This window comes from Vidua chalybeata, chromosome 8 (assembly GCF_026979565.1).
Source record: "Vidua chalybeata isolate OUT-0048 chromosome 8, bVidCha1 merged haplotype, whole genome shotgun sequence".
Taxonomy (NCBI): domain Eukaryota; kingdom Metazoa; phylum Chordata; class Aves; order Passeriformes; family Viduidae; genus Vidua; species Vidua chalybeata.
The window spans coordinates 1,576,513-1,590,374 of NC_071537.1; positions in this window are offsets into that span (position 1 = coordinate 1,576,513).

The following is a 13,862-nucleotide window of genomic DNA, read 5'->3' on the forward strand; positions in this document are numbered from 1 at the left end:
AAGGGGCTCCAGGAGAGCTGGAGAGGGACTGGGGACAAGGGATGGAGGGACAGGACAAGGGGGAATGACCTTAAGCTGAAGAAGTCCAGGTTTAAATTAGACATGAAGAAATCCTGTCTTCACTTCTTGTCTTAATAACATTTTAACATAAATACAATGTGAACTGTGAGGGGAGTAGAGTCCTGCAGTAACCTAAAATGAAAATAAATGGAAGTGAAAATGTTTATCTTCTTTTTTCTCTTTCTTTCTTTCTTTCTTTCTTTCTTTCTTTCTTTCTTTCTTTCTTTCTTTCTTTCTTTCTTTCTTTCTTTCTTTCTTTCTTTCTTTCTTTCTTTCTTTCTTTCTTTCTTTCTTTCTTTCTTTCTTTCTTTCTTTCTTTCTTTCTTTCTTTCTTTCTTTCTTTCTTTCTTTCTTTCTTTCTTTCTTTCTTTCTTTCTTTCTTTCTTTCTTTCTTCTTTCTTTTCTTTTCTTTTCTTTTCTTTTCTTTTCTTTTCTTTTCTTTTCTTTTCTTTTCTTTTCTTTTCTTTTCTTTTCTTTTCTTTTCTTTTCTTTTCTTTTCTTTTCTTTTCTTTTCTTTTCTTTTCTTTTCTTTTCTTTTCTTTTCTTTTCTTTTCTTTTCTTTTCTTTTCTTTTCTTTTCTTTTCTTTTCTTTTCTTTTCTTTTCTTTTCTTTTCTTTTCTTTTTTTCTTTTCTTTTCTTTTCTTTTCTTTTCTTTTCTTTTTTCTTTTCTTTTCTTTTCTTTTCTTTTCTTTTCTTTTCTTTTCTTTTCTTTTTTCTTTTCTTTTCTTTTCTTTTCTTTTCTTTTCTTTTCTTCCCTCCTCTGTTTAGTGTCTCTCTGATATGAATTGTCCCATAACTGTGGTGGGACATACCCAGGGTTGTTGCTGTCCCTCACACCAATCTGGGCTTGGGTGTGGGTTCAGATCCCCATTCAAGCAGCAGCCTGAGTATATAATAGACAAAGAGATAAGTAGATAACATGTTTTATTAATGTGAAAATGGGTGAAATTCCCTTTGGCCTGCTCCCAGAGGGTGCTGATGTCCAGGCTGGGAGCAGAGGAACGCTCTGCTTAACTGGAGCCACGTGCTGGGACGTCTCCTGGCTTGGCTGGACCTGGCTGTGTTCCCACAGCTCTGGGAGCTGACATCTCTCCAAAATGCTCCTGAGGCCATAGTCCAGCAGGTCCAGGTGGCAGGTGCACAGCTGGGCTGGGATGCTCCCCTGTGTCCATCGATGGAGGCAAATCTATTCCATGCTCAGCTTTCAAAGGCGGTTTAATAATAAACATTAAAATGCCAACTGACCTACAATGAGAGAGAAAAAAAAAAGTTTGTGACATTAAGCACCTTCACATGAAATAATTCAAGTGAACCTGGAGCAGATTTTAAGCATAAGGAGGTCCCTGGGTGGTGAAGGTGGAGATGCACACCTTGGAAAGGTCAGGCAGCTGATGAAACCTCCGTGTGCTCCCAGTTCTGACAAAAACGAGGTGGAGGCAAAGGCAGCTCCAGAGCCAGCCCGAGGAGGAAGAGGGGAGCTGTGCCAGTCAAAAGAGAGGAAACATTCCTATTTCTGCAAGTGCTGAAAGGCACCAGCAGTCAGGAGGAGCAGGTGAACAAATGCTTTGCTCCTGAATTTGCACATCTTGCTTCAAACTTCCCAAATTTCTCCAGTCTCAGGATGCTTCCTGCAGGTTTCTGTCATCTCCCGCCTGGTTTAGCTTTTTCTGGCCTTTATGGAAGCACAGGAGGAAAGCCAGCAGAGTTGAACCCAGTTTAATGGTTGAATAGTTTTTATCCTGCTCTGGAACACGGAGCAGAGATCGTTTTCATTTGTTTATTGTTTCAGCACTGGGCAAATACAAATGTTTCTCTTGCGTCGAGGATATTTTTAATACTGCTTTTTCAATGTTGTTTTATTTTGCTTGAAACTCCAAATGCATTCTTCCCAGAATTTCTAAGCTTGTTCTTTTAATTTTTTTTTCTAAGGGTATCCTGTCAGTTTTTAAATACAGGCTTTTCATGTTGCCAGTGAATTGCTTTGATCTGCAGATGAGAAGTGATGAGATGCAGTTTCCTCAGTGCTGAACTTTGCCAAGAGTTCCGAGTGCGCCTGTGACGGATCCGAAAATCGGGAAAAGAAAATTCCTGACTGGACTTTCCAAAGCAAAACCTTCTCCCATTGTCTGAAAGCAAAATGCCCAGAACAATTCTTCTGTGGTTTGGTGGGGTGAAAGTGAATGAAGGAAAAAAGAACACAGTTTGATGGATGATTTCTTTGTTTTATTTATGGAGTAATAGCTGGGAAATAAACTCATATTCCTCTCTCTCCATGCCACATCTTCCTGTATTATCATGGGAGCTGACAAGGTAGGATCTGGCAGCACAGAGGGATAGCTGGGGGAAAAACCTGCCCCTGAAGTGGTCTTTAAACATTAATCCTGAGAAGGACAATATCCAGTGATGCTGCAGCACTGGAAAACAGTCCTGGCTGGGCTGGAGGAGGTCTCCAGGCCATCCCCCTTCACCAGCTCCAGGCTGCTCAGGGCTTTCCCTCAGTGGGTGTGGAAATCCTCAGGGATGAGGAAAGCTCAGCCCTCCCAGGGAAGACATTTTTCCTGAAAATCCAGAGCTTCTGGTGCCTCTCGATGCCTAAGTTCAGGAAACACACACATCCCTTGGGGGGAAATGGGCTATTTTGGGCAATTCATGCCAAATTACCCAGTGGGTGGTTGGAAGAGGCAGCCCAAGATTATTCTCACAAACACTGCAGTTCCTTCAGATTTGGATGAGCGACTCTTTTTAGCTTAACTGCTACTTGAATCCTGCAACATATTCCAGGGAATAAGTAAATAAAACACCATCCATGCCATGGGATCAGCACACTAATTTATGGCCGGATTTGAAGCCTTTTCCCAAGGCAAAATACAATTAAAGCCAGGCAGAACTTGACCCCAGTGAGCACTTCAGCATTTGATCTGTGAATTTGACTTTTCTGCATTTTTATTATTTTTATACAGTAGTAAAAGTCTTTCTCCTGCTGGATATTTTACATTGTGCTGGATATTGAATTCCTTGCAGCAAAGGCCTCACCTCTTGAAACCTAATCTTATATAGCATGCTGTCTAAAGAACTTAATGCTTATTGGAATAACAAGTTAAAAAATATATATTTTTAAAGCGTATCCATGACATTTTGTTAACCTGGTTCTAACAGTGGTCCAGCAGGAACAGCAGAGGATGAAAAGCGAGGAACAGGCTGAGATCTCATCTGACCCAACTCATTGATTCCCTCCCTGACCTTGGGTAAGCCTTTTGACCTGCCTGGGCCTCAGTCAACTCAGCTGGAAAATTGGGTAAAGAGTGGAGCCTGTTAGAAAACCATCTTCAATTTGAACAAAGATTTCCCGGAGACCCAAAAAAAGGGAGTGGAGTCATTCCATACAGACATAATTGATTGTGCACTGCTCAGGAATAACATCCTGAGCTGTGGGATACCACGGATGACATCTCATTCGTCCTGCCGTGGCTGGGTGGTCTCTGGGTCCACTTTTCCTGTCTCCAGAGCTGTATTTTCCCTCTCCCAGCGTTATTCTGGCTGTGCCTGCTCTCGATGGGAATGTGGCTAAAATATTGCATGAGCCTAAGAAGGTGGGGGGAGGAATTATTCCTGCTTGGATTGGAGTTACTGAGGTAAATTATTGTCCCCTGGATTTAGCGTGACCTCGACTGGCATCACCTGCCACCGTGTCACTAACACATGGAAATGAAACCAGGGATTTACTCACAATCCAGAGAATCATGGAATGGTTTGGGCTGGGAGGGACCTTAAAGCCCACCCAGTGCCACCCCTGCCATGGCAGGGACACCTCCCACTGTCCCAGGTGCTCCCAGCCCCAGTGTCCAGCCTGGCCTTGGGCACTGCCAGGGATCCAGGGGCAGCCACAGCTGCTCTGGGCACCCTGTGCCAGGGCCTGCCCACCCTCTGCGGTTCTCCTGAGGCTTTCCAGAGTATCCTGGCTCTCCCAAGCCAGGTTCCCTGCCACCAACCTGCCATTACCAAGAGGAAGGTCCAGCTGCAATCCCCACGCGAAGCTCGAGCAGGATCCGTTTCCAGCCGGGATCGATCAGCTTTGCCCACATTCCCCCATCCCGAGTGGAGCTGCTCATCCCAGCCTGTGCTGGAACCCCCCCAGGAGGGCTGGGAGCCGGGGGAGGTGAGCCAAGGGCACTCCACTCCACGGCACGTGGCGAGCCAAGGGCACTCCATGGCATGTGGCTGGTGGCGCGGGGCTGGCGGCGGCTCCCGGCCGCGTGCGCGCGGCTCCCGGCGCTCCCGGCTCTCCCGGCTCTGGCACTGTTTGTCCTGGGCCAAGGCCAGCTCCTCTGCCTGTGCCAGCACGTTTCAGCCATCCCGGACTCGCTAATCTGTTCTCCGTGACCCACGCTGGAAAAATGACCGTTTCCTTTCCCCAATTCCCACATCTGCGATTTGTTTTGCTCCCTTTGCCTTCGCCGAGATTTGGGAAGGAGTTCAGGAATGCGGAGCGCTGCTCAAACCCGGGCTGACCTCCGAGCCTGAGTGGCATTTCTCTGGCAAGGCCTGGAGGGAAATAGTGAAGGGGAAACGGGCATGTTTCTTCGCTTCCACGCGTGTATTCCTAGATGTTTTTAAAGAAAAAATAATGATTTTGCTCTAAAATGTTACTGAAAGTAGGAGGGACCTGGTATTTCTAATGGAAACCAGTAAATCCTGCCCTGCCTGTTAATTGGATGTCGTTATCCTTCCATGAAATAGTTTAAACTTTAACATTAATATTAGGTGCAAACACCTCAAAAAAAAGTCACTCCTGCTAGTCCAAATGAAATTACTATGTGAGAATGACATTTATGTTGGAATAAAATCATCACTGTGCCTCATATAACATAATATATCTATATATTTTGCATTACAAAAAAAAAAAATTAAAAATACCTGGCTCTGCTCTCTTTAAAAGCACAGGCACGGAGAAATAAGAATTTTTCTTGAAAATGTTCAGTACTTTTAATGGACTATTCCGAAAACATGTATTTCATTTTGAAGGCATATTTAGCGAGGAAATTTGAAAAGCAGTGAGCACAAACACAGTGTGGAAGAAAAATGCAGTGAGAACTTTCAGAAAAATACAAAATATTACAGTTCGAGAGAGCCTGGAGGATGTGCAGTGACCAAGAACTCACCCTTCCCCCCCACCCCTTTTTTTTTATTTTCCAAAGAGAAAAGGACTTGATCAGCTTCCCTAAATTTCCCTGTGATCCCTTTTAATTGGAAATAAGCGATTGCAACGTTTTTTTAGGCTTATATAGATATATCTGCACCCATGAAATAAAGGGCAGTAAAAACAATCACCCCTTGGGAGAGATAAACTAGAGGAAGTTCAAAGGGAGATTTAACCAACAGAATTACCGTCCACAAAGATGCTTCCCTGCCTTTTTTTTTGTAGCAATTCCATGGAAATTTTTGGTGTTAAAATAGAAGCTAGAGTTAAAACTGGGATCTAGGTCTGCTGCTCTGTATTCCTCTGGGCTTACAAGGCTAAGCAGAAGTAGAGGAATTACTCACAAATATTTGGTGGGTTTTATATCAAGAGCCTAAAATAGCTGGGTACTTATGGAATTAAAGGGAAGGGAATTTGAAAAGAGCTCATTTAAGTCGCTGCGATGCAGCTTTTTAGATTAATGGCCAAGACTGAGGAGCTGCATTTTTGTGCCTTTGGAGCCAGGGGATCCTGCTGGGAATGGGGAGGTGATGCAGGAGGAGGTGTCGAGGTTTGTGTGCTCTGCCCTGGCCGGTGACAAGTGACACCTCCTGCCCTGTCCTTTCCTCTGAGTGCCACATGTGCCATCACAAGCCCGCAGACAATTCTGAAAGCTTTCAGTTATTCACATTTAATCTGCTGGTATCACCCCCGCGTTCCTTTCTTTGCTCTTGCTTCTGGCCAGATTTCCTCCCGCCATCGAGCACCTTTGTTTAAGATTATTTCCCCCCAGATAGATCAGGCTGCATTTTTTCGAGTTCAGTGTCATTTGTCACCGCTCAGAGAGTGACTCTGCTTTGATGGCTGGGGCCATCCACTCTGGCTGTTGTAGGAGCAGAGTCAGAGAGGAAAAGTGCCACGGGCTCATCCGGCTGCGGTGGCGGAGCCGTGGGGGGATCTTTGGGCAGCTCTTTGGCTCTGAGCCCCCCGTTTGCTCCACAGGCAGATAAGGGTCTCTTTCATGTGCAGGAGCCATCAGGAAAGGAAAATCCAGTGCTCTGGTGGAATGACTCCACCATTGTGACTGGGAGACCCTGCACAGCATCAGCTGATAGCGCCTGTCTGTGCTTCAAAGAGCTGTGACGGTGACAGCACAACTCAGGGCTCGTGGCCTTGTCTGGAGCCCTCTGTCCATCCTCAGCCAAGCACCACATGGGCTCAGAGTGTCTGAAATACAGGAATTTTTGGTGTAATGCTTAAATACGGAGCTCTTTGGTGCAGAGTGAAAGGCAGGAATATAGCTAGAAAGTGATTGGAAGTCCATACTTTTGGTAGAAAATAAATACAAGTAGTTAAACTAGGGGGGTAAATCTTTTCTCACTGAAGTCAGTGCACAGATCCCTTTGATTTTTATAGAATCCTGGAATGGTTAGAGTTGGAAAAGACCTTAAAGCTGATGTAGTTCTACCCCTTGCCAGGGGCAGGGATGCCTCCCACTGTCCCAGGCTGCTCCAAGCCCCAGTGTCCAACCTGGCCTCGGGCACTGCCAGGGATCCAGGGGCAGCCAGAGCTGTGCCAGGGCCTGCCCACCCTCACAGGGAACAATTCCTAATTCCCAATATCCCATCCATCCCTGCCCTCTGGGATTCCCCCTTGTCCTGTCCCTCCATCCCTTGTCCCCAGTCCCTCTCCAGCTCTCTGGGATCTCCTTTATGCTCTGGAAATGACTCTGAGATCTCCCTGGAGCCTTCCCTTCTCCATGGGAGCACCCCCAGCTCTCCCAGCCTGGCTCCACAGAACAGGTGAAGAGAAAATCTGGGTTATTTTTATTTGTAGTTTGTGGTGACAAAGTTTCTGGATGGAAGGAAGTTGTACATCCCAATTTTCTTCAACTTCTTGCTGTCCCAACTCTGAGTACCTGTTGGTTTTTTGCTCCTGCTGGGACACTTGTCTGGGCATGTCAAAGCACCATAACTGCAATAAGGTCCTGATGATGCTCAGTTAGACTAAAACCAGTGATTTTTGTAGATGCTTTTGTTGTTTCTTTTTGAGCTTGTGAGTGGGGTTTTGTTCCTTTAAAAATAAGGCAGGAGATTCATCACAGTGAGAGTGTCCCTTTATTAGCAGGAGCAAAGACGATAGAGAGAGAGAGCAGGTAGCTCTGTTAGCATAACTACAACCAAAACAAAAGGCAAAAACAGAGCAAAAATACATTTAAATTCTTTAGTCTCATCAGACTGACTGTCTTGCAGCTTATGAACTAATTGAGGGGAGAATGGAAGCATAAAAGCACTTCTTGTTCGAGTTAGAGAAGTAATTAATTGATCAGATGTTGTTTCTTCAGCAATTACGTGATATTCCCCTGTTGATCAGTTGAAATTTTTGGTGTCAGTATCAACATCCAACATCTCTCTGTTTTCCACAGTGGAGGAATGAGGTTCTTTTCCTTCTCCAGGGGACCTGTGGCTGGTTTTGACCGAGGCTTTCCAGGAGCGTTTGTCGTCTCACGGATGCCGAAGAACTCTGCAGACTGGAGACTTTTCCATAATTAAACTCGGTGCAAAATCAAGGGAGATCTTCATCACACTCTTTGTATTCCTATAAAATCTGTTGCCATGGGAGCTGGCATTGAATAGCAAGGTAGTGGAAATCCAGAGTGTTACATTGCGTTTGCCCTGTAGCCACAGGAGGGTCCCTTAAAATAAAGTCGCCTTTTATCTTTGCTTTCTGAATAAACATAAAACTAGATTTTTAGTGCAAAATCCTGATTTCAAGGTTATTGATGCCAGACTAAATTAATACAGTCTGTGCCATAGCATACAAAATCCCCAGCAAAGCCAGGGATACTCCTGTCTTTTGAAAGCTTGACATTTGTTTTTCATAATGAACTTAAAGGTCACCAGCTACAGATGAATCAGGATATCTGCTCGAGTTTACATTTACATGCATTTTATTTTATTCCCATGTGCACTTTTTATGAGATCCATCACTGGAATAAAACTGTAGCGCTCTCTTATTATCCAGCTTTGATGGTCTAGAAGAGTTATCAACCTGCTGCCTTTAGGAACCACTGCTGTTCTGGCTGGGATGGGCAGAGGAATGGCTGCCCTCTTTCCTGACCATCACCACCGATTCCACCTCTAAATATGACATTAAAAAAGTGTCTCTCTGTCCCCAGTCCATAACTCCTCGTGTCCTGACGCCCTGCTCAATCCCTGGAATGCTGGCAACCCCGTCTGAGTTAGTGAAAAATGCTTTGTGTGTGTTGATGCTTCTTTAATTCTCCTTTTATTTCTGCAGGAGAAGCTGTAATTAATCAAACCCCAACTTCCAGGGATTCAAAATGCCTCATCCAGCCCTAGAATGGATGTGTCCCATCTCTTCTGCATTTGAATTTTTGTTTTTGCTCAGCCTAGCAAGTGACCTGTATTGCTGCACGGATTTTTTTGAAACCAAATAACATTTTATACTTTTACCAAAATACCTGTGGAGCTGACAGAGCATGATGCATTCATTTTCCTTGATTTTGTAGTGAGGGAAAAGGCTAGCATGAATAATTCAAAAATAATGCTGAGACTGTTAAGATTTAGTACTGGAGAGGTCATCACAGTTGGGAGAATGAGCTAGGAGACTATTACTATTCCACGATCTTTGAATCTCAAGGTGACATCATTATTATTTCTCTATATCTATAATGTGGTGCTGCAACCAACTCATTGCAGTGTTTCTCATGTAGGGGAGAAAGATCAATTACATACAGACCTCAAAATGTGAACTATAAGCATAGTGTCCAATAAAACTGTCATTAACAGTCACCACAATTTTAACTGTGTGCTTCCAGGTCAAGCTGCTTTAAAAATGATAACTGACATTGAAAGGTTGAATAAAGAGCGCCCGTTCCGAAGGGAATGGGGCTGCACCCAAATAAGTTGTCATTAACAAATTGGCTAATTCCCTTCTCCAGCGTTCAGCATTCCTCTCGGTGTTCCTGGTTGTACATCCATAGAGAACTCTGGGAAAAAAAGGAAATAAAATGCTGAGTTTTCCACATGATCAGCATCAGCAGCGGTACTGGGGACGCAGAGGAAGCATCCCTGTGCAGTTTGATTTTATTTATTCCTGTCGTGGATGAGGAACTGAAAGATGTCGCCCAAATGGAAGCTGTATTGTGGTGGTGCTTTAACTGTTGCCTCACCTCTTGGTGTGCCTGTGGAAGCCTGAGTTATCCAAAATAAACACTCCTGAGGAATACTGGGAGTAATGTATGCCAGGAAACAGCCGCCAGGACTTCAGAGGCGCCTTCCATTGGGCGAGCGCTGCCTTGTGTGTTTAATTAAACATCCCTTCCCCTTGGAGAATATCCCCCAAGACTGCAACTCTCCCAATAAACAGTTTTCCACATGTTTTGTTTTCTTTGTGTTGTAATTTTCAGATGAGTCTGACAGATAAATAAGGCAGCTTTCATAACGAAATTACAGAGGAAAAAGGTTGGTGAGCCACCTGTTCGGAACACGAGGGCATTTGATGTAAGTAGATGTACAAATGTTTGTAAGAAGTACGCTGCAACTCTTTGAGGCTGTGATTCCTCCTCTGGTTTTGAGGGAGCAAGCTGCTGTCCTCTTCTCTTAGTTCTTCCCAGTTTTCCTTGTGGGGTTTAGGCTTGCAGCACTGGGAGAGCTCCTCGCTCCTGGGTAGCTGAGCATGGAGGTGGTGCAGGGTGAGGAGCATCCCAGGGCTGTGCCTGCCTGGGCTCCAGCAGATCCTGCCCTTCCTAGTTCTGGCTTCCTGCCTGTTTTTTCACCTCTTGGCTCCTTCAGAGCCATGATCCACAGCCAGGAATGCCCATAGTGCCTTACCAAAGCTGCCACAGCTGCTCCAGGGGGTCTTCCCAGGATATTGAGGGCTCTTGGATATCCAACAGCTCCTCCATGTTTAGAGAGGAGCCTTCATTTTCCTAAATTCTGATTCACCTCGTTTCTATGAATTAGATATTTTTACCATACAACCACAGACTGGCTGGGTGGGAAGGGATCTTAAATCCCATCCTGTCATGCCATGGGCAGAGACATCTTCCACTATCCCAGGTTGCTCCAAGCCCCATCCAGCCTGGCCCTGAACACCTTATAAAAAAGATTTCATATGGCAAAGAAACACAAGGGGCAAAGAGATGCAAATGTGTAAAAAAAAAAAGAAGAGCCTTTGTTATTTTGCTTGCCAGGCTCTCTGGTGTGCACAGCTGGATGGAGAGGGCACTGTGGCAGGACCGTGGGCTCCAACCCTGCTGAACCAAAGGATTAAGAGGAGATTGGTCAGAGAAATCAAAATGATAAAGGCTGGGAGAGACGTGATCCTGCGGCAGGAAAAATGAAACAACTGTGAAACAATGTCTCTCTAATGGCTACAGGAAAATTAAGAGGGAGCAGCGCAGCAGCTTCCTGGGTACTGCATTTTTCCTGTTCAATCAAACATTTATTTTAATTTTAAGCTTTTGAAGGAAAGCCACATGACTTCAGCTGCACTTCACCCTCGTTATGCACCCTGAAGTGCCGGGATGTTTGTGTCAGGTTGTTGCACACCGTGGTGCTCCCCCTCTGCAGTGGTTAATCCAGCAGGGACTGACCCCTGGCACTGCCCTGGGGCTCATCTGGGAGAGCCAGGAGATTGGAGCATCATCACCAACAGGAATGGGCCTGTGGGACACCTAAGAACTGGAAATCAGAGAATCATGGAGTGCTTTGGGTTGGAAAGGACCTTAAATCCCACCCAGTGCCACCCCTGCCATGGCAGGGACACCTCCCACGGTCCCAGGTGCTCCAGCCCCAGTGTCCAACCTGGCCTTGGGCACTGCCAGGGATCCAGGGGCAGCCACAGCTGCTCTGGGAATTCCATCCCAGCCAGGAATTCCTTCCCAACATCCAATCCATCCCTGCCCTCTGGCAGTGGGAGCCATTCCCTGTGTCCTGTCCCTCCCTGCCTTGTCCCCAGTCCCTCTCCAGCTCTCCTGGAGCCCCTTCAGGCCCTGGCAGAGCTCCCTGCTCCTCTCCAGGTGAGCCCCCCCAGGTGTCCCAGCCTGGCTCCAGAGCAGGGGGGCTTCTATGAGAGGAGACAAAGGAACCAATTTTATGGCACAAACATTGAGATCTCTGGAGACTTCAGCTTGCTTTTGTCCTTATCACAGCCCCTCTTGTTTTGGGGCCACCACACCACAGCAGCAGCTACATTTACTGTTAGATTTATATTCAGGTGCTATCCCAAAATATGGGATTCTGCAGGCCTGGGGCCAATTCAAATGGGTCACCTGCTCCAGGATTTCCAAACTTAATATTGCCCTGATTTGTGCTATAAGGAGCCTGGGAAAAGTTTTGCTGCCAGTTCTGCCTTTGAGATCACCTGAGGATTTCCTTTGGAGCCCACGTGCTCCCTGCATAGTGCTGGATTTTGCTTGCAAAGGCCATCTGGCTATGGGGGATCTTGTTTGAGATTTAAAAAGCATATTAATAATTTAATAATAATGAAATCTTGCTGACAAAAAAAAAATGGTGTTTTTGCAAAACCAAGCAGGGAGGAAATCCTCTTTTTTTGCCAGAGTTTGGGTTTCATAATGTGTTTTGAAACAACACTGGAGTCCTTTCAGAAGAGGGAAGGTTATGGTGCACTGGTCCCTAAACCAACCCCAAAAACACTGAAACAAGTGTTTTGAATGGACTCTTTGTTCATCACTGTCCAAACTAGAAACTCCATCAATAAATAATACATTTGGAAAAAGTGTTGAAAAGCTGCAATAATTAGAAATTGCTTTTCCAATGGAGGACATTGTGTGCCCAGTGCCCGGTGAAGGATGGGATCCTGTTATCCCACCAGGAGAGGAGAGGAAAGAGGCAGAAAAGGAAAGGCTAAAGAGAGTCATTAAAACCTGTTTATCATTAAAAAATAGAAGCACAAGTTCGTTGCTAGCACGGGAATGCAAAGTGCAGCGTTCAAGGAAATGTAAACACAACTGCAACTATTTCATTTCATGGGAGGTTTTTGTTGCTCTCCTATTAAATTTAATGGGTTGCCTCACGAGAAGCAGCTCATTAATATGAATATGAGGAGCACGTTTCAACCTGCAAACTGAACAACACAAAGATGGGTGATGTTGATTTTCCCTGGCCTTTTGAAAACATGAACTACAGCCGTGGAAGTAGCTGGAGCCTGGGGATAAAGCAGGGAAGTGGGAATCAGGGGCCTTGCTTCTCATCCCACTCTGTGTCAGATCCCTGTGATGTGAACCCGAGCAAATCAATTAACTGCTGTTTGCTTTGGTTCCTGAACCAGGTTAAATCAACCAACACTGCGCTGCTTATTGGGAGGCTAAATAATTGCAATTAATTACACTGGTCTCCATGAACATCGCTGGAGTGGGGCCCCAGGGCTTGGGTTTGGGATGCTTTGGTGAGCTGGAGTCTGGGCTGATCCAAAAGCTGATCCAAAATCTCCACAATGTCCTCCATGGGAAAAGCAGCTTCTCATTATTGTGGCTTTTCAACACTCTTTCCAAATTCATTACTGATGGATGGAGTTTCTAGTTTGGGCAGTGGTTGCAGCGGTTGCATTTATTGGTGAGGACTCCAACCATGACCATGGAATTTGGGGTTTTCTGTGTCTGCCCATGGACAAGGCTGAAAGGAACATTCCCACATCCTTGGGTCCCTTTGGGATGACGGACAAGAGTCTTTCCTATGAGGCTGCTGCTCAATGTTTTCAGGAGGTTGCTGCATGAAAAAAAAAAAGAAGCAAAATTAACAAAACGCCTTCAAAATGAAATTAAAAAATCAGACAGCAAACAGCCAGGAAGGGTCATATTTTTGGCCCTCAAAATATGTTATTTTTCCCACATTTATTAAATTAGGAATCATTTTCCAGAAGACTCTGGATCCCAAAGTCTCTCTTGTGGTTGCACTATTTGGCCACGAGACTAAAGCTCTCCTGTGACTTTCAGGTGTTGGTTAGGGACTGGTACGTCAAGAAACTTCAGTTGTGTTTCTTTATTTGTCACTTATTCATCAGCAAAATTCCTTATGATGATTTTAAATTCATAAGTAGATGTGGGGTTTGTCTTAAACCCTCATAGTGGAGTTTATATATGGAGAGACTTTGAGGCATGGGAGATTTCACCCCCAAAATTATTTATTTATTTATTTCATATAAAAAGACGTCATGAAATAAATGTTATAAATAGAAAGTGCCAAAAATTCAGGCTTTAGTCCTGCAGTGGGATAGGAACTGCTACATTGCTGTAAAACATTGCTTAATTCAGAGTTCCTTCAGCATGAGCCCTCCAAGGTGGGTATTTACCCCAGAGTTGTGCCTCTCCATTCCTGCTGGGAGCTCATCTCCTTGATGCCTCCAAGGTCTGTCCAGGTGTTGGAAAACACATAAAGGCAGCCTGCTGAAAATGAAAAGAAACCACAAAAAATGTGATTTTTTTTTTTTTTTTAATTTTAAATTCCCATCTCATTGTAATTGCAAAAAGTTGAAGGAAGATGCAATTTATATAAGACTGACAACTGACAACTGTCATTGACACGTTTTTTGATCATTCTTTCTGGAATTATTTAAAAGGAGGGTTTAATTCTGGCCTTAT